This window comes from Cyprinus carpio, chromosome B9 (assembly GCF_018340385.1).
Source record: "Cyprinus carpio isolate SPL01 chromosome B9, ASM1834038v1, whole genome shotgun sequence".
In the NCBI taxonomy this organism is placed as follows: Eukaryota; Metazoa; Chordata; class Actinopteri; order Cypriniformes; family Cyprinidae; genus Cyprinus; species Cyprinus carpio.
The window spans coordinates 24,607,138-24,628,577 of NC_056605.1; the positions used below are offsets into that span (position 1 = coordinate 24,607,138).

Consider the following 21,440-nt stretch of genomic DNA (forward strand, 5'->3'; position numbering starts at 1 on the left):
TTTTTAAAATATAACATAAACCCTGCTTAATCTTATGTTAGATGAATGTTTTCTGTCATTTTGCCTAAGGCAGCGAAATATAGATTCAACATATGCTGGTGTAAAACACTTTTCCCCTCATCGTTTCACAAATTCAAAGCAGAAACCAGGTATCAAAGCAAAGAAAGACGAAACTTATTTTATGTAGGGATTGCACAATAATTCAATAAGATTTGTTCATGACTGTCATACATCCTGACATACACATTCTCTGTCTGTCTTATTGATCTATACTGTATGTATTTCCCAGCAGCCTCCTTCATCCCAGGTTCCCTAATGTCTGTGAGTGGAGGTAAGGCTAAATGTGTCTGAAAATCATATAATAAAACCAGACACCAAAGGGAAAAATCGCCTACAATAAGTCACCGCTTAGAACCTTGTTACAGCAAGGAACAATGATGTATAGAACAGGGAATTGCACAATGTAACCTGTGCCACAACAGCATGCACCCCTCATATGTCTGGCTTTTTAAGAATGTGGGAAGAAGGAGAAATAGTTGGTTGAAAAAAAACCCAATCATATCTCATATCGGCGCTGGCATATATGCCCAAAGGCATGTAAGAAACTCAGCAATCTGGATGGATTCTACAGTCAACAACTTGCAGACACAGATAACAGGATGAACATAATGTGTGAAAACGAAAGCTCAAAATGCATTTACAGCACCCATACGAAATATCAAATATATGCAGTAAATACAGGCTGCTGATTTTTGACTTTTAACTTATGCAAATGCAACTTCATTGATCATTTTGTTCAGGAGGACCAGGGTCATAACAAGGTTATTGATGTGCTCAGATAATGTTGCACATGATTTTTTTTTTTTAATTTATTTTTGGCAGTGCTCTGTGCAAGCCATTACAAATTACTACAAACTACTACATTAGTGTAAGTCAGAAGAAGTCTAAGTTATTCTGTAAAATTCTGTTAAAAAATAAATTAATACTTTTAGTCAGCAAGGATGTATCAAACTGACCAGAAGGAACAGCAAAGAAATTCATAATTTTACAAATGATTTCTATTTAAAAAAAATGCTGTTCGTTTGAACTTTTTTAAGAATTGTTCAAAAGCATTTCTTATATTATCATTGCTGAAAACAGTTGTACTGCTTATATATATACATATGTATATGTGTGTGTGTGTCCCTCTCTCTCTCTCTCTATACAAAACTGTAATAATCACAATATTCACAATATTACCTTTTATTACTTATATTTTTGATCAAATGACTCCTACAATTTTTCATTTTGTCATACTAGCAGATATATACTGGAGAAAAAACAAACAAACAAAACAAACAGATAATTACTGAATATATTTCTGTATACAACATTGTATAGAAGTAAGAAATGACAATTTAAAAGAGCAAAATCACTGATATAGCAGCGTATTGTCACTACACACTGGATAAAGCAGTTTGTCATGGGAAAAGCTACTCTGTTTTTTTTTTTAAACATCTGCCATGCTATTGACAAATTGCATTAGTACTGTGGCAATGCTGCTTTTAGTTAAAGCAATAGTTCACCCAAAAATGAAAATTTGATGTTTATCTGCTTACCCCCAGGGCATTCAAGATGTAGGTGACTTTGTTTCTTCAGTAGAACACAAATTATGATTTTTAGCTCCAGTCGTTGCAGTCTCTCAGTCGTACAATGCATGGCAATGGTAACAGAATCTATGAGAGAAAAAACATCCAAATTAAACTCTGCGGCTCGTGACGATACATTGATGTGTAAAGACACAAAACGATCGGTCTGTGCAAGAAACTAAACATAAATTATAATTACCTCTAACTCATACAAACCCAATGTCTGAACTGTTAGAACTCTTGTGAACGCACTTCACAGCAGCAGGTGCCTGAGACATCATCTTCTTCTTGCGATATAAATACTGTTTAGTTTCTTGCACAGGCCGATCGCTTTGTGTCTTTACACATCAATGTATCGTCACGAGCCGCAGGGTTTAATTTGGATTTGTCTTGTTTTTTTTTATTCTCATAGATTCTGCTACCATTTGCCATGCACTGTATGGCTGAGAGACTGAAACGACTTAAGCTTAAAATCATAATTTGTGTTCTACTGAAGAAACAAGTCACCTACATCTTGGATGCTCTGGGGGTAAGCAGATAAACAACAAATTTTCATTTTTGGGTGAACTATCCCTTTAACTTCTTCCCCCGGTTGCAAATGATCCCCAAATAGTGTGACCAGTTCTGAGAGTGGGTTTATTGTTACAGGACAGTTGACTTAAAAAGTAAAAACTGCAAGTCATTCTTTACAGTATCCTATTGTGAATTTGAAGCCAACCTTTTGTAACAGCGTGAGTCTGAAGTAGGTTACCTACACTTCTATTAGACCATATGTAGGAATCATGAGATGACCCACAGGAACTGCACTGAGTCACTGGGACCACAAAAATGATTACCATCTTCATCAACACCACATTTAAAGTTTTAGTAAACAGCAGCCCCTGAGACCTACACCTCATTTTCAGTGTACTAAAACAACACCAGGATGGAGGACACGAAATCACGATGATCAACAGGCAAAATAAACACAAATTTATATTTTTCAGATATAAAATGAATTTATTTGGGAGAATACAGCATAATTTAGAATTACATACATTACATACATTTAAACTAACAAGCATTTTAGAAATAAAAATGTTACATTTAAAAGTAGCATTTTAATTTAAGTGTATTCAATTGTTCTCTGTAATCACTTTTCAATTAAATAGTACTAATTCTCATGCCGCCGAAATCTGAGAACATATTTAAACACCAAATTAAATTCAGTACTATGACGAATAAAATCAGTTTATGTTAAACAAGGCAAAAGACGTTTCCATCATGCAAATGGAAACATGACTCACATCTTGTCCTTGTATGTTGAGTTGTGTAAAATAATATAGTTTACAGCTCAGTAAAGACTTTATAAAATGAAATAAAATATATACAAAACCTTTATTTCACTGCAAAAGTGTAATGTCCAAAAATGCATAAACATTTGGATCTTTCAATTAATCAGTATATCTAGTTACAAAGTTAGTCACAAATCTGATCCAAATGATTTGTTCACAAGACAGATGTGGTTCTCTGAGTAAGTTCAACTCACTGACTCACTGACTCAGTCACATAGGTTAACAGCTCACTGGAGGGACCAAGTGAATAATAACTTTCAGTCTAACTATTGTATGGTTTCACAATACTTAGAATTCAGCACACGAGTACCACTTTTATTTACTGGTTGAACTCTTTCTTTAAAGGTGTGGTAATGATGTGAACATAACAAGCAACAAAAAAGTGACTGAAATCACGACAGCATCATCTCCTCTCAGGGTTATTGCAAAATACATATGCTCCGTAGGCAGCAAGCCAGCACAATCTTTATAACCAGGGCTGCTCGTGAAAGGCAGTTTTTCTCAAGTTCAACAAGTTCAGTTTTTTTGTATACTGGCAAAAGGAAGAATTACTCCCAGGTGAGTGCTTTCTTTCTTTGAAAGATCTCCTAAAGTGAGTTCAAGAGAGCATGTTAAGTTACTTAAATGTGTTGTACAGCAGCGGTGGTACAGAGGCTATAATATTTTAATCCTACTAACAGCATTATAAGCCTTCTGCAGCAAGTTAGTACATTTATTGAGGCTAAAGGTCTTATACCCCAAAGGAAAGCCCTGACACTCATATTTTTGGTGATATTAGTGTTTGCAATGAAGTGTAGGTGCAGCTGTGACATATGAAATTCAGGAAAACAGTAGGCTACATAATGCTTCATTTACCAGAACCTGTAAGAATACTGTACAAACTTGTGTTGCTGATAAGATAAAAATACACTAAAATGTTTTGTTTTATTTTTTATTTTTTTTAGTCTGGTCTTTGCCACCAGGTCATTGGTTGAATCACGCTAATCACAATGAAGTGAGCATACTGATTTTTTTTTTTTTTTCCATTTATGTGTGAATATTTGTCTCCCAGGGGTGACTGTGATTTTTTTCCCCTAAAGAACGGAAAAAGACTGAAATTGCGCATATTACAGATATTTTCAGTGAAGTGAAACATTATGAATCATAGTGGTCACAGTCTATATTTCTGCGAATCGACTTCGTCATGCTGTTAGACATCAAACGCATTTTTTTTTTTTTACTATCTTAATCGTGGAAAAAATAAAACACACTTACATACGCATATCCATACATACTGTACGTACATTTATATATTATACTACAGATGGACTTTCCAACATTAAATTTGCCCACTAATGAGTGGTAAGTGTTTACAGAAATCCCCAACAGATCAGTGCATTCATTGTAAGACTATTCACAGAAATCCTGCTTGGTTCATAGAGGTGGGTTTCTTTGTGTTACAGGCAATTAGTCTAGATATAGACAACAGTTTGGCTCAAGGCTGAGTTTGGACAGACTGCTAGTTTAGTAGTGAGTCATCATCCTCCTCCAGTTAGCTACAAGATGTATCCATTCCTGTCCTCCATTCATGGTGGGGAAGATAAAGGATACATTATCACTATAAGCAAGAAGCAAAATACTTTGGTTTTTAACTGTAAACTGACAAAATTCTCAGAAGCTCTTATCTTTGTTGCTTTTTTGCAAAAATACAAACATTTGGAAAGTTAATAACTGTAGTGCAAAAGCATTTACTGTGCAAAGTGGTCTTTAATTATTGAAAATGGATTATTAAACCACTAACAAAATAGCAAATGTTTTAAAACCTGACAAACATTTTTACTTTAAATCACACAAGAGATCTGTTTTCTGTGAGACAACAATGAGATTGAATGGAGAGCAAAAGCAGATTTTTCTGCTGACGGAATGATATAATCTCAAATGTATCGCTGTAGAGTTTATGAAAACATTTCAGTAACATCTCAAGCTGCATGTGCCCGGCAATTTTTAATATGAACTTAATCATTTCTCATTCCAAATCCTAATTTGGATTCAAATGTCTATGATAAACATTTACAAAGAAGTCTAAATATCTTCATTGTTGAAAATGCATTATTAAATCATTTACATATAGAAAATGTTTTAAAACCTGCCAGAAACTTTTCACTTTGAATCAAACAAGAGATATCTATATATTGCAACTGTTTCTTGTAGACTGCAAAGGAGAGCAAAAGCAGATTTTTCTCCTGACCAAAAGACACCAGTTTTCTCACATATATGTTCATAGAGAAAATCTGCAAGATTTTCATATGAACTCAATAATTTCCTATTCCAAATCATAATTAGGATTCATATAACTGTGATGAACATTTACAAAGTGGTCTTAATATCTTCAATGTTGAATATTGATCATTAAATCAATGATAAGATATAGCAAATCTTTTAAAACCTGACAAACGTCTTACTTTAAAACATTTATTATATATTTCAACTGATTCTCGCAGATTTCTCAATGGTGAGCAAATGTAGCTCCTGAAAAAAAGACACTCTCACAGTAATCTCACACATATCTCCTTAGAGTTTCAAAAGAGATCTACTGTAAATGTTCGCCAGAATTTCAATTTGAACTCGCTAATTTCGCATTCAAAATAAAGATCAAATCATCTTAGCTATGCTAACAACATTCATTTTGTAATATATACTTTCTCGTACATCATCAACGTCTAATTTATTTCTCCAAAAGCATTCTACGAGATTCGACAAGTTGACACTATCAAAGAGCAACCTCTGAGGAGTAAAACATTCCTCTGTGTTATGCTAGCATCATCATCGCTAATGATCACTGTTATGAACCCTAAAATGTGTTACTTTCAATTTTCAGTGAAACTATTGTGAGAGTCACATTAACAACTCATCTGAAGTGTTGACATCTGTAAGTAGATTTAGACCGCGTGAGTAAGTGCTGCATGCGGTACTTCTGTTAACCCTGCAGAGCCCCGTTAGCTTTGAAGATTTCCTACACTGGATGAAAGTTCGTCTGAGGTCAAAACAACAGCGTAGACAGGCATTGTCATATCAATATCAGTTCTTTAGACATCTAGGAGATTTTAGCACCGCTAAAGACAATCTTTCAAGATCTATGACAAATTCACATTCTTGAAAGTGACGCTGTGCTCCTTGGGCCTGCTAGGGTTCTCACCATGAACACCCCAGACCACAATGTTCGTTCTCAGCCCCCACGGCTGTATCTATCATCTCACCCCCTCCCATTCGAGAACATGTGTTAAGCCCATGTATGGGAATGTAAGGTGGGCCGTGGAGAAACTCTCCTGGGGTTTGTAGTGAGATAGCACCTGTAAACTTCCAGTACTGTGTGGGTGTTATTGCCAGGTGAGATATGACTATCAAATACTCACTTCACTGTACTCTTATCTTGACAAACCACTTCCACTCATAAACAGACTCTTGACTCATCCTTGGAAAAAAGGCAATTAGGCAAATTACTGAAGTCATTACAAAACTACGGTGACTGGCCTTTGAAAACAAAAAGAACTATTACTGGCATGTGTTCATGTTCAAAATTACTACTGCATTCGTAATGAATGCACAAAGAAAAGTCACTCAACAAGACAAGACAAGACAATAAATACAGAAACTATTGTTTAATTTAAACTTACTGAATAAATAACATTACATTTTAATAAAAATGCACAGTAAATTTAAAAGGTAATGATCGTTTCAGGTTTATATTATGAAATTTTCATTGTCATATTTGAAAATTAATAACATTCTGAAGTTTGTGGGAATCTTGAAGATTGATGAAAAATTAAAAGCAGTGTCTGCCAAAATTATTTTGGAAGAAGGTAACGACCTTGCTTTCCACTCCAACACAATATTTAAATTTTGCACATTCATTTCTTATATTTCACAATGATTTATCAGTAGCTGAACAACAGTTCTGCCAACACTGCTTTAAGTCTCAGTGTGTGTGTGTGTGTGTGTGTGTGTGTGTGTGTGTGTGTGTGTGTGTGTGTGTGTGTGTGTGTGTGTGTGTGCAGGTTCCTTGACAATTACTGTTTGGTTTTGTTCTTTCTTTAGCAGCATTAATGCTTGTGCTGTGCAGGGCTGTGGCACTTGAACGCTTATTAGGATAAATAAAGTCGCTGTGTGCATACAGCTGTGACCTTTTACTCCTGCACAACTAAGTTGCTGCAGTACTTTCAACAACAAAAGTGCCTGTTAACCTCTAACCTTTAGGTTACATTGTCAGTTTTAAATTTTTTTCAATCTTTTCTTTCTGCCATTGCCTGTCTCTGTCATTTTAAGTTACTAAAAACGTATCAAAGAATAAAGTTGTAATTGCTGTGTAAATGCATATATGCCACCTCTGGGCAGCATTAAACAGAAGCGCTTCTGTGCCACCTTTGCAGTATAAATTTGGAGAATTTGCAGGAAAAAAAAAGTTTTTCTTTCTTCTATTGACTGTCTCTGACATTTTAAGATATAAAAAATGACAAGATATAACAAATGTGGATTATACTCAAGCCTTTTTAAAATCCATTTTACTCATTAATGAAAGTGAATGGTGACCATGGCTGTCCAGCAAGATTTTTAATGTAAAACGACTTAAATACACAAAAGTCATCAAATTAATTTTTGAAGACTTTGAATATTACACATAGGTTTATATAGATTACTTTTATGTCCTTTTGAAACTTGACAGCTGTGGTCACTATTTACTTTCATTGCAGAGAAAGAGCAGCTCAAACATTCAGCTAAACCTATTCTTTGTTGTTTCATGAAAGATATAAAGTCATACAGTTTTGTAAGGACATGAAGGTAAGTAAATGATGACAGAATTTTCATTTTTGGCTGAAATATCCTTTAAAATGTGAAAGAAAAAAATGAAAATTTGAATAATGAAAAACAACTACTACTCAGAGAGAATGCTCCTTTAAAACACCACTGCCTAACTGCTTATTCAAAGACCTTTTGGGAGTTTCAAAGGCAAGAATTTATTCCTTTTTACTTTCAACTTGCTCAAGCAAATCCTTTTAAATGCCAAAACCATTTAGCAAAAGCTGAGTGGAGGCTTCTGTAGTGCAGATCCCAATCCTTACACTTTCCTTTCTATCAATAATCAGCCAAGAAGGTCAGATGTTTAAAAAGGTGTCCTTCACGTATCACAGCTAAACTTCTGTCATCTTTCCGAGCTGCCTTTGCTTGAGGTGAATGGAAATGGCAGTAATGGTAAATAACCACAACTGGTAGAAATGTCACGTAAAAGGAACTCATAGGGGCTCAGTGGTTATAGACTAGGGGCCTTCCTTCAACTTAAACTACCACACACCATCTGATCATGAAAAAAAAAAAGAAAAAAGTTGAATGGATGCTTTTTTAACTACAGCATCTGTACACTACATCACTTTTAACATTTAAATAGATGTTAATCATTATACTTGGTGACTTATAGTTACAGAGAAAAACTGGGCATCATATAAATAAAAATCACCCACTATCAGTTTTTTTTAAGTTGCTTCTGAACACACTTGACACAGAAACACGTGACTTGTCGCTAGGAGACAAAACAAATGAATATAAGATGTTCTAAAATCAGATCAAAATATTAAACATATTCAGTATTTTCTAACTGGATAGAATAATATGGTGTCTTTATAGAACCAAGTTAATGCTGCTTTGTGCCTACTTAAAATCAGTGTAAAGACAGAATACCAAAATAGTCAGACTAAATTATGCCTTGTTCATACTCACCTCAGTCTCTAGTATACAGTTGTAATTGCTGTGTAAATGCATTCATGCCACCTCTGAGAAACATTAAACAGTATGGTAAAGACATGTTTACACCTAAATTGCCACTTCAGAAGTGCTTCTGTGCCACCTTTGCAGTGTAAATTTGGCAACATTCTGACTCTGAAGCTAAATAAATCAGAGTACCCATCAAATCTGTCAACTAAGAGTCAGCAGACTTCCTCTTACTTTTGACAACTAACATCAGCTCCTCCTGAAAAAGCCATGTAGTGTATTCCAGTCTTTGGGCACACATCTCAGAAAATAAGAAATAATAAGAAATGGAGAAAAGTAACACAAAAGTTAAACACAGCTGAAACCTGTTAGTTTTAATAAAGATCAACCAAAATGCCTGTAGGAGAAGAACCACCCATAAATAAAACACAAAACCTTTCACTCACAGAATCACTCATGACTACAGCGATTTTGACCTTTGCATTTTTCCAGGAAGTCAGAGGAAACATGAGCATGAGCCCAAGAGGGTTAGACAGCACTGAGGAACAGCACAATCAGTTACTACAGAGAATTCTGTACTTCTATTCTTTACATCCAACAGGTCTCAAAACAACACCCCACTGATCTAAATACACCAAAACACATTCAACTACTGCAGGATCTCTCACATGCACACTACATAATATGGTGCTGAATGATTATCAAATAAATTTTATGATATTCATATGATACTTGAAAGTATTTCAAAGAATATCATGGTATTACCATGCTATCATACATACAAGATAGATAAATAAATACATAATAACACCCTTCAATATATCAATAGTCCATATAGTACCTTTGAATAAAGGTAGTATGACAATACTGTGGTACAGTGATGCTCTCAGGTGGTCATATAGCCTAAAGCATTGCTCAGAGGATACCATTGCTAATATCCAAAAGCACATGGTAAAAGCTTGAATTTCACAAAGTATGATTTGTTTTGTTCTAAATGTGTGTTAAATTACAACACTATAAGATAATTGCATACAAAAGACCTCTTTGTCATTAAGGCAACATTTCTTTCTCCAAAGCTGTACCTTTACATCCAGCGTTGAACAGCGTTTGCAATGCGTCTGAAGCCTGAATTCATTTGACACTGATGAAGCTCATGACAGTAATGATGGGATGCCCTCTCGTGGTAGCTTGGCATTTTGAGAGTGTTTTCTAATCGTATTACTTCAAACACACCTACATAATGAATAATCTCCTGTGCAACCGAGTTTCTGTTTTCTGTTTACTGATAACACGGCTCGATGTGCAACCAAACGTAATGATTCAGGAGCGAGCAATGCATTTAAAACACCAGGATAGTGAGTGCTGGCGTTGTACCGATAAAACCATTGAATTTGCACAGACGCGGAGTGAGCGGGAAAGACAGAGAGATACTGCATGTTTGCTCTTCCATATTCATATTACTTTCATGTTGAAAATGTCTGCAGGTGTTGTTTTACGCAGAGAACTACCTGTCGTGTCAATGCAAAGTGCATAAATCACTTTGTCTGTCTCTCAGACATAATTGAAATTAACTATGAATCTCTGGCTTTTCTTTAATTAAATGTCAGCTCAGTAAAACATTGACAGTAATCCATTCGGAACTCCAGATCTCCAGCACTGAAGCTGGTGTGATCCTACTGATGATCATTATCACTGAATATGTTCACTGAAATACAAGTCCTGGAGTCTATGGCCTCCATCACAATAGGCCAGATGTATTATGGTAAAATTTACCTATGTAATATTTCATACAGATGGCAGAATTACTTGATATTATTAGCACTATACATCTGGCATGTGCTAGTAGAGATAAAGACTGCCATTTTAATCAGCTAAAACCTGGTTCTCTCTATATATAACATTCAGGAGCAAAATTCACTTGTAGTATCAATAACAAGATGATCTGAGGTTTGCAACTTAAAGGAATAGTCTACCCCAAAATGAAAATCACATACCCCTATGTCGTACCAAACCCATAAAAGCTTTGTTCGTCTTCGGAACACAATTTAAGATATTTTGGATGAAAACCAGGAGGCTTGTGACTGTCCATTAGACTGCCAAGTGAAATACACTGTCAAGATCCAGAAAAGTATGAAAGACATTGTCAGAATAGTCCATCTGTCATCAGTGGTTCAACCGTAACATTATGAAGCGACGACAATACTTTTTGTACACGAATAAAACAAAGCGTAAATATAATTAGAAAACGTATCCTTGTGGCGCGGCTGACACAGAAGAGAGTGAGCTGCCTGCGTACAGCTCATATTCTCCAAAATGGCGCTACGTTAATGTGGAGAGACACAGAGGAGACAAATTTTTATTTTTGTTTTATTCACATACAAAAAGTATTCTCGTCACTTCATAATGTTACGGTTGAACAACTGATGATCATTCTGATGATGCTTTTCATACTTTTCTGGACCTTGACAGTGTATTTTACTTGGCAGTCTATGGGACAGTCACAAGCCTCCTAGTTTTCATCAAAAATATCTTAAATTGTGTTCCGAAGACGAGCGTTTTGCGTATCAATACCACAAGTTTTAATTTTTTTTTTTGGCGTACTATTTGATACACACTTTCATGAGATCGGTATAAATATGGACAGACCCAGCGGATGGGTTAAATGTTTAACCCAACCTTCTTGGTAGTAACGCAACCGCTGGGTCGAAACAACCCAATTGCTGGGTTTTTCCATATTTTATACGCAGCACTGGGTTGTATTTAACCCAGCATTTTTTTTTTATCTGCATAAGGATATACATTTTAGTCCATTTTAAACATTGGACTATGTAAAGAAAATGTTAGAAACTTTCAGAGTTAAAATAAAAGACATAAAACTCCCATTTTTTATTTAATTTGCTCACATAATGTCTATTTGTTGTACACAAGTGTGCTAAAAAATACTTTATTTGCAGTCTAAAAAATGTCAACTATCAATCAACAAACCAACCAACAACCAATCGATTATGTCACTGTTACCTCTTCCTTCTACTCATATATTTGGAAAAACAGTAAAACCTTGAATGACTTTCTATCGATAAGTCATAGTTTAAACACATTTTACACAGCTCCCTCATATTCCCGGTGTTGCGTGTGTGACTGACTAGGGTGTTGGTGATCAAATCTATTTAGCTACCAAGCTGTTACGAGCTAGTTGAGATTTTGCCAGTGTCAATATTTAAATGAGAAAACATCAAAAGGGTTCACAAAAGGAGCCAAAGCACCCCTGACTGAATAATGCTGTTGTATTATGCTGCTGTTTCCAGTCCCTGCCTTCCTTGACGCGGTCAGCCATCCACATTAAGTGAGTCACCTCTATACAGCTGTTCCCTCAAACTCCACTTCTTTTCAAGCTTACCTCTCAATTACCAGATACTGTTCCCCCCAGTGAGGGATCTGTAGACGGTGCCACGCAGAGCGCCTCGCAAATTCAATCTCCACCATCTCCCTCTAATTACACCGTGATGAGGAGTAAAATGGGAATCTGTCATGGAACACATTCCAACCCCATGCACGGATGAGGCTGCTAAGTAATTGAGCTGATACAGGTGCCAAAACATTGACAAAATGCCTTGGGTGTTTTGTCTGAAAATCTTCTGCCCTTTGTAGACGAGCTGCAGGCAAGGATTGTGTGAATGAGACTGATAAAATGCTTACTCCACAGTGACAGATTTAGAGCAAAGAGTGAGGGGAGAAAAATCATGTCTACAACTACAGTCTATCCACTAGTTTTAAGAATAAATAACATGCAAGTCATTATCAGCTGAGGATCAGTAACAGCTGTGTGTCTTATTTTTAACACAATAGGCGAGTTGACAAGATTACATCCTGTAGCAGGTCTTTGGATAATCACACCAACTTTAACCCACCGACTCGAATGAAGCCTCACACTCATAAATTCTTACGGTGGATACTTTGACATTAGACGCAACATCATTAGATTCCAATGATGTTGAATTTATCTTGTCCCGTACTCTCTAAATGAAGAGCTACAGTGCTGACAGCCTGCTTCCTGCTTAGAATGATGATAAGGAAGGGAGGAAGACTTATATAGCAGTCTGTCCTATTTGATTTCTTTCCATCTTAATTAGGTACTTCACGTACTGTGTCACCTTAACTCAGTGTCATAAATATACATCCAAAACAACACGTTCAATTATCAGCATCTGGTTTGACCTCCAAGTGAACTATTGTTTAACTATATTATCATTTATGGTTCTTTAATTTACCACAGTTTAATTTCAAACCATTAATTAAATGGTGAAATATTGTTCCAGAAGTGCACTAATAATAAACTAGAAAAGGAAAGTTTGTTAAGTCGTGCATGGAAGTTAAATAACTGTTTGAAAGGAGAGTCTCATAAACAGCTAGACAGATAAAAAGACAAAATGACAGGCAGATGGAATGATGGAAAGAATGACAGATTGATAAAAAATGATAGTCTGATAAACAGACAGAACTGATAGACAGAAAGATAATGATGGACAGACAGACCAATATAAACAGACAATGATAGATAGATAGATAGATAGATAGATAGATAGATAGATAGATAGATAGATAGATAGATAGATAGATAGATAGATAGATAGATAGATAGATAGATAGATAGATGTAGGAAAAGTACTAAAGTAGCATTTCCCATAACCTTCAAAACATTAGAATTAGAGGACTACTCAGACTCACTCTAATCAGTGTGCCAAGTACCTAATTAAAATGCACTAAATAGCAAAATTGCTTTCAAAATGACATTGAGCATTCTTGGAGCACAGGGGATCATATGCAGGTGTAACAGGGACCCTCAATAGATAACAAGTAAATCTGGTTTTTAAACAGTAGCTTAAAAAGCTCCACTGTCTACTTAAAGTTGTCTTCATAGTAGAGAAAATTCCCATTAATGAGAGCTGAGAGAACTGTGTTCTCTCGAGGGTGACATGGTTAATGATCTGTTCCCATTGTGCACAAACCAATTAGCCTGTGTGACCTCAGACATGGCGTCTACGCCATAACTGTACAGCAGATTCTCGCGGCTGCCACTGTCTTATCTCCAGCCACCAATACGAGGCTAGAAACAGCATATTATAGGCTAGCACAAGCCGCATGATGAAACTGAAGGCACTTGCTCTTGAACTGTAGAGAATGCTGGGAAAGAAATCTTCACCTTCCTGTCTCACTGGGCTCATAATGACCACTTAACCCCAGAAGTCTTGTTAATGTTTTTAAAGTTCATGAACTCAAATCTGTGCACATACAACAAAATGTTCATTTATAATAAACTTCTAGGCCTACATGCACACAAGAAAACTAGAATTCATAAACTGGAAATTACGTGTTTACTAATAAATGTCACATAGAAAATGATAGACAGGAAATCAAGTACTCGTAATGAGAGTATATTACATTTTATAATGCTAATTTTTTTTCTGGATTACATGATCATATACAATTCTCACAATGGCAGTAAATCATTAGTAATTTATTGTTTCTAATAGTAATCTAAAAAGTAGTCCGAATGCATTACTAACTAAAATCTTTTCATGTTCTTAATATAAACTGTTGGAAATGCTGAGAAAAGCATAATTGTTATATATTTCCCCTTGCCTAGCAATAACTGGTTACTTCTGTTTGTACATCAACTGCTACTTGACTGTGTGAGAAAAAAGCAAGGGGAGAAAAAGCTGATGCAGGAAATGAATACCCCGAAACTACGTCTTTCTACGTCTGATTTCCACCACAAAGTGTTGTTGTTTTCTACATCCCCCTCTCTTTCCCTTAAACACATCTATATGTTTTCATCTAACAGTGCAGTGCCTATTCTCCCCATACTGCCTGACTGATCAAAGCTGCTAAATGTATACACTCCCTTTCCCTTGTTATTATTCAGCTCTGCATTATTCAAAGGGGGGCTATGAAGATTAATAATATTCTATGCAAACAAAGAGTACATTTCTGTGAGCTGAACTTCAGAGTATTTGTAATAAATTCCTATTGTATATATAAGGTATAGATAAAAGATACAGAATCATTAACTGAGATTCCAAATCATATATAGTGCATGTACATGTTCAGTCTGAAGGCCCCTGGTAAAGAAACATCTAATACATACAGTGTTCATTTAAATGACATAATGCATACTTTCTAATTTAGACCTGTATTACATTTACATGCACAGTGTTGCGGTCTACCTGCTAATGCACTCTAACACACAGGATACTGTAAATAAAGAACGTATCATCTAATCCTATCTCTTTTTCAAAAAATATTCTTCACCTATAAAATGAGGAGCATTGTGTTAAGCAGTTTTTGAGATAAATGCACTGAAAAAATTTATTGATTTCTGGTATTTATTGGAACTGACACTTCAACAAGCTCCGCCCCCTTTGGTTAGCTTGATAGATCATCCTACAGAAATTAAATATGTGTAAAATGTGCATATATTGTTCTTTTGTGGGTTGGAATGAATAATTACACTGCAAAACATGTTTTATTCAGAGTTGTTCTTTTATTAAATTGTTAAAATAATGTTAGAAATGAGACAAATGTTTCATTATCTAAAAAAGGAGAAAATGAGGCTTTAAAACTACATTATTATTATTATTATTATTATTATTATTATTATTATTATTATTATTATTATTATTATTTATGTATTCAATCACACAGATGCTCCATAGAATTTAAATTAGAAAAGAGCAAAAGCTTAAAAATGACCCATAGCAACAGTTGCTAAGGTAGGACTGATCAGTTTCGTTTTTAGGCAAGGCTTAGCAAAATGTCCATTCTGCAGAATATTTTGAACTTTTTTCTTTTTTTTTTAAATAATTGCCTGTTAAAACTCACCAAAAGGTCAAAAGAAAGTGACATGCAAGTTAATAGTTTCTCAAATTTTTCAGGCATCATCCAGACCAGTAAAAGTGGAAAGTGTCAGAGGCATGAGATCATGCCAATATCCTCATCCAACTGAAGGAAATGTGGGTAATCTCGGCTGATGTGAGCTCCCAAATCACACAACAAAGACTGTTTGAGAGCGGCGGGTCACGTGGCTCATGAGTCTTACTAATGTAAAGCCTGTCATTCTGGGGAGTACAGCTGAGGAAAGCATAAATCAACAGTATGTCAGTCAAAGATTTCCCACCATGGAGATGTTCCAGAGGAAGAGCTTCTGCAGCAGATGCCCTGAAGTCTGTCAAGCCTTGAAGACGGCGCTTTAGAATTCAGCTCACAGAACGTGTCAGACTGCAGCGCCACACATTCTGTGCTGATTCTCTTGGATCTGGTCCACGTGTCTCCTCTGCTCTGGTGATTCGTCTTAGAGAAAGGGCCATAAGGCAGGGCTTTAAAAGGTCTGTTCTGATAGCAGGAACCTGCTCAACTCTGACCGCTTCAGAGGGAGGCTTGATCCGCCGTGACGTGCTGCTTCTTTCCACGCTGCAATTCACCATTGGATGCATTTGATGCCATTGATGGCTGGGTATTTTTCCATGAGAAGAACACATACACAAACAAACACAAACACATAAACCATCCAGTGGTTTCAGAAACGTGCAGATTAATGCGACACAGACCATGCCGCTATCCAAGAAATTAATGAGGTCTACAAAATGAAGTTCATACGAGAAACATCATGCCATGTTTTGATTACTCCTCCACTCCATTCATCATCTGAAATGATGAATGTATTTATGGATACTCATGATACAGCTAACATAATTAATCCAGACAGGAAATAATATCAGTATTTCATCCCACTTCAGCTCTTATAGTCTTGTGGCAATGTATAACTGTCTCATGATGTACAACGCACCAAGTGGCCCTTCACATTCTTTCATTTGGAAGAATGGGAGTGGTGTAGATCATTCTTAAAAAGCCTAGTCGACTAACAATGTCTTCCGTCACTTTGTGATACAGTAAATCACACCTGTTAGCTCAGTGTCTGTTCCGTTTGCATTCTAAACTCAAGTCAACAAATCCTCCCTCACCCGTAATGATGTTCAACACTTTCTCAGTGATACTGCTCAAGGGCAGAGCTGGAGGACAAAACAAACACATGACCACCTACGGTAGCTGCAAAGAATATTCATTTACGTTTGTTTCAGGTAGATGTTAATTTGTTGGATTTTTTTACAAATTAAAGGAAATGGAAAATTACCACTTTGTGTCTCTACTCTTTATCAGGAGTTGACCAAAATTCACCAAATCCACCACAATTCTTGTAGTATATATTTCTAAACACCTGTAAGTTGAACTCCATTTGTTTTCTTGATCTCTTGCACACATGATGCAAATTAAATGAGAAAATTGCATGCCTTCATAATGGTCTGTATGTATATTCAAACTGGCAAGAGTGGGAAATGAAGAAACAGGACAGGATTTCACATTGACTTAAGAAAAAAATGATGAACATACTAGATAATGAAATATACTATCAGTTAAACATATCTTAAAGCATGCTGAAGTGGCTCTTACATAAACTCACTTTATTTCATTATTAATTCACTTCATCATTTCAAAGCATTATTTACTTATTTATGAAGAAATTCAGCTGTTTCTTTTCATAGTGTATGTGAACTATCCTTTTAAGGAGCTGCGAATGAACCTCTTTTTTGGTTCCTCACAATTAGCCCTTGGAAAGATCTGTTGTGGTCAGAGTTTTGCAGAATGTACTTACATTAGAAAGGTAAGGGATGGAGTTTAAATTGCTCCCTGTGAAAATTGTTGGGTCTCAGCTCTTCACCACCCGTTGAGAAGAACAAATGTATTTTTTCCTGTTTATGCCCTGAGCCTAATGAAACACGGACAGCTACGTGACCAATACAGGCCTCAATGTTCCACCTGAGAGGATTTAAAGAGACATCTCCTCTCCCTTTTGTCATTTTTTACTGTTCCATCCAACACAAACTTCCGTTTTCTAAAAGACACACGCTGTGTTTGGGATTGCTGTTGTAGCTGTCAGTGGAGCTAAAGTAATGCGTGTCACAAACCTCTCACTCGTCTCATGAGGAGAGATTTAAAAGCATGATTTACTGAACATGAAGCAGAATAATATTTATGTCACACAAGGACACAAATGCTAATATCCCTTATTGTTTCAACTGCAAACCGTTTTGTTTCCAATGACATGCATTTCTGTTTTGTTGATGTGTTTCCCAGAGGTATTAATATCTGTTCATAATAACCCACGCTCTTATATCTCTCAGTGAAACCTCAAGGGTCTGTAAAACTGAATGGGATCTTTCAAATATTTGCAAACAGATTATCTGAAGAAGTAGAACAACAACATCTTTTCAGGGAATTAGAAGAGGTACTTTATTTTTTTAATTTTTTTTTAGGAGAACTGATATTAAAAACTGTCAGGTACAATCAGATGTTCTGCAGTCAAACTCACAGCAGTTCTGCAGTGGCTAATACTGAAATGATAGCATGTTTCTGAGTGATTAAGCACCTTTGAGGTCTTGTGTTTTACACATATCACAAGGGGGCAGAGTTGTCTCAGCATTGTGAAAACGTACAAGGTGATATTCAACTCAACACATAAATATATTATGAAATGCTGGGTCACTGTCAGAAGCTTAATAAAATAATAAGAGTATAGTCATTCAGTGAATCCAAATCAAAGTCTCATTTTTAAGCGTGCAGACTTGATAGTGAGGAGAAAAATGGCCTTATTCACTGACCCCTCTGTTCACAATCCCTAATTACTTCTGAAGGGCACAGCTCCTGCTATGTCAAATTATCGCAGAATGATTTTAAGAGCATGTCAGACTGAATTACAGTAATTCACTCTCTTATATTCTAATCATGTGCCGTCACAGACGGAGTACCTGAATTTCTGAACCGTTGATTAGATGGTTCATCTAACCATGAACACAGAGCAAGTAATTGGAAATTGAAATGTGTCACACATCGCGAGGAATTTGTTCCTTAGGGTCAATTTTAACATCAAATTACGCTTGAATAAAACAAGTTTATCAAAGTAATGCAGGCCGTCAGATTAAATTGAGAGTACTGGCCCAAGAGAACGCCAGTGGTTTTATAGCTTGTCAGCTCATCAAAATAAACTCATAAACGAACAAATAAAAGAACTTAGATCTTCTAAAAAAAAAGTGAATCCTTAACCATGCAGTTTACCAGACTTGCTATGGCGTTGCCCAGTCAAAAAATCTTAAATATTGTGGTTTTCCCAATATTGACATAAAATAGCATTTATAAAAATTATCAAACAAAAAAATAAAATAAATAAATAAATGGCACCTATTTGTATGTTATTGTGTAATATATATATATATATATATTATTTTTTAAATAAATACATTTTATTTATTTATTTATTTATTTATTTATTTGTTTATTTGGAAACACATTTTTTCGAATTTGTTAAATAAATAAACAACTACAATAAATGAATGAACAAATAAATAAATAAAATAAAATACTATAAATACCACCTAAATATACCATTTTTAAAAAATAGCCCAGCGAATAGTTTTTCCTACAAATGATCAATTTTCCCCTCGATTTATTTTAATATTTCTTCAATTAACTTATGTTTAGTATGTAAATAAGTACATGCTAAAATCTATTATTATTCAGAAATTTCTCACTGCCATCTCACATTTAGTACTGTACACTCGTCTTGCCCTTCCTGTAAAACATTACCATGTTATTTTTTGTCTGAAAAGTGGTAATACATACCATAATTGTGTTATTTATGCATTCAGTAAATGCAATAATATAAATAAACGAATAAATGTAATATACGTGGATCTGGATTCAGCCTATGCGATATTTCACCTGCCAGCTGAAAATTCATGCCTGTAGCACAAACAGAGCGAAACCAGCGATGCCCTGAAGTTTAATACTTAGGGTTAGAGGTTTGTTTACATCAGTAACCTCAAGTATTTTATTGATGCTTGCCTCAACAAATTCCATTATGAAACCAAAGCCAAATGGTGACTAAAAGGTACAAATGTGCCCTAACAAACCACACTTCCTTTGGTTTGATGGACAAAGACAAATATCCCACTGTGAAACAGGTTTTATTCAGACACACCAGGGTTTGGTTCAAGTAATTTTGTTGACAGTCCCTCTGTCAATCAGTCAGGAAAGCCTTTGTAAGGTCTGAGACGTAATGCCCATGACAGTGTGTGCCCACCGAATGTCTTCACCTACTGAAAGAGAACAAAAGGTAAGCAATACAGGTACCAGTTAAACATCAGATCCATGCTGTCGCCGTACATCTGGAGAACAAACAAAGTGTGACGGAGAGCTGCATTAAGATCTCATCATCATAACAAAACAGACAAACAAAGCACTTTGGACTAAAGGTAGCTGTTTTAGATGTCTCATTAAAAGTAAAGCAACATGTTTGCTTGCAAATTTCAGTGTCCTCTGTGGTTCTGTTACTATAACGACAGAAATTATGCAAAAGAGACACGGTCAGACACCCAGAGAACTCATTTCCCCCATCTTTTATTTACCTCCTGTAAATTCTCTCATATGAGAGGAATGTTTTCTTTGGACCACATTAAAAATTACATGGAGGAATTTGTCTTCACTACAAAAATGAAAAGACGAAAACAGATTTATTTACTGAATGTTTCTCCTGCTCCAGGATCATTCATAGCAGGGTTTCTTACTGGTGAATGTGGAGGGAGCAGGAAGCCCCAATTCAAGTTTTGCCTAATTTTGAAATATGAGTTCGAAAAAATGGGGAAATATGAACTGGTCAAATAGTAAGCAAATAAGCTGACATGCTGCTATTAAGTAAAACCATAATCTTGCTTGTGCAATATTGATCAGTTATATCCAAGATTTATACACAGTTCTGAAGATACATGCATTTAATACATAGCTGTACACTGTATGTATGCAATACAGACATTTTCTATAAAATAAATTATAAATGCAACTTAAAAAAAATGACAATTGTTGCGGGTAAAACTCTTTTAAGGCACATTAGTGATTTTTAAATACAACTAATCATTTGATAATTAAATTACTTGATTACTGAATTTGATAAAATTGCTTTTAGGTGCACATAAATTGAATTTTAAATGCAACTTGCAAAAAAAGAAGAAAAAATAATAATCTAAAATGACAGGTAATTATAGGTACAATTACTTTAAGGTGTATTACAGTTTTTTTTTTCTGTAATATAATTTTAAATGCAACTTTTGAAAAAAAAAAATTAAATTACTCAATTATTGTAAAAAAAAAACCCACAAACACCACAATAACTTGCAATTTTATATTTCAGCCACAGATGGCGATACAGAGGCCAAAACTCTGTAGGGCACCTTTAAGATGTGTTTGATTTTGTATTCTTTGATTCTCTATATTCATTCCCAGGTATTTTGATGTCTCATCCAGAAATTTGACAGAGTACTAACCCATGGATCACTGGCACCTCCATTTATCAACTGGATCTGGACCTGGGCCCACAGTCGTCATATGGCTAGCACCCAGAATGAAAGATGAAGGAGATGCAGGTGTATTCAGGGGTGCTGGAATAAATCAATAACACTGCCAGGGATAAATCAAACAAGGGGGAAAAAAGTTTGTACGTAAATGAAGCATTAATACCTAACCTTGAGAGATGTAATTCTTTATCCTCTTTAGTAACTATAGTCATATGCTTCCCTGAAATAATCACTGGCCTTGTTTACACCTAGTATTACCATCCGTCTTGGGTGATCTGATC

General features: G+C 35.5%; 1 long non-coding RNA gene across 1 annotated transcript; it reads left to right on the forward strand.

The window, feature by feature from the left end:
* Positions 1 to 2,801: 2,801 nt before the first annotated feature.
* LOC122138514 lies at positions 2,802 to 16,928 on the forward strand. Its single transcript, XR_006155642.1, has 2 exons — positions 2,802 to 3,520; positions 15,634 to 16,928. It is a non-coding gene; the product is annotated as an uncharacterized LOC122138514 (long non-coding RNA).
* Positions 16,929 to 21,440: the final 4,512 nt, after the last annotated feature.